Below are 1,174 nucleotides of genomic sequence, written 5' to 3' on the forward strand. Positions count from 1 at the left end.
TGTTGCACGATTGTCTATAATGTTTGTCTTTGTTGTGTTGTAAAAACAAAAATAATAAAAAAGAATGAGAGAACTGGAGGAAAACTACACAATACATGTGCATTTTTTCAGATGGCCGATCCTCCACTTCTTCACTTCCTTGCTTCCAGAGGAATTTCGCGCCCTGTGGTCCTGCATCGATTCGTGACGTCACGTGAAGCCCACCTGCGACTTCAGCTGCTCTCTGTCAGCTGTTCTCCGAACAGACGCACGACTCCAGAGCCTTTTTATTACGTCATGATGACGTAATGAAAAGGCTCTGGAGTCCTCGCGCACCTCTTATTTGATCCGCGCTCGGCAAATGACGTCACTGTGACGTAGGTTCTAATTTATTCATCTGGGTCTAATTTATTCATCTGGCTGAGTTTTCCACAAAGCAATCACTTGCTTTAAGTTCCCTGAGCTGAGAGCATATCTAACAGATTTGTCAAGCCTGCTTTAAAAAACATTTTTTAAAGAAATTCCACTTTGATCCATCTGAATTTCTTACAATCCAGTGTTTGCTCCAGAGCTGAGAGCAGATTTGAAAAGGCAGGATTGTCAATTTGCTTGTAAAAAATAATTTTTAAAGAATCCCAGGATGATAGGACTTATATACTCTTTTCCCGACATTATTTGCCGAGGATTTTTTTACTGTCCAGGCAGAACCGCTGAAAATACGTTAGGATCTACCTGTGTAAGAGAAAAAATTTACTTTGCTGTGGTACCAGAGAGAAAAATTGTGAAAAAAGATGATTTAGAAAAAGTTAACACGTTTAAAGACAGTACTGTAATTCCACCTCCGGTTCCTGATAGTCCGGTTCCTGATAGTCCGGTTCCTGAGACTTCAGTTCCTGTTGAACCAGTACCTTTTGAAGAACAACACCCTTCAAACGCAGGAACCCAACTGGTTGAACCTGTTGTGGTCAAGAAAAAAAAGAAAAAGAAGAAAAAAAGAACACCAATTAATGTGTTTGACAGATCGGCTGTGGTCCAAACAGATTCTGATGGACTTGAATCAGCTCCTGGTTCATCTGAACCATCGCAGCCTTCAAATGCAGAAAACCACAGCTGTGCATCTAATGAAGTGTCTGTGAGTCCGGTTCCTGAGAGTCCATCAGTTTTTGTGAGTCCATCAGTTCCTGTTGGACCAGAA

The sequence above is a fragment of the Austrofundulus limnaeus genome, unplaced genomic scaffold, assembly GCF_001266775.1.
Source record: "Austrofundulus limnaeus strain Quisiro unplaced genomic scaffold, Austrofundulus_limnaeus-1.0 Scaffold285, whole genome shotgun sequence".
In the NCBI taxonomy this organism is placed as follows: domain Eukaryota; kingdom Metazoa; phylum Chordata; class Actinopteri; order Cyprinodontiformes; family Rivulidae; genus Austrofundulus; species Austrofundulus limnaeus.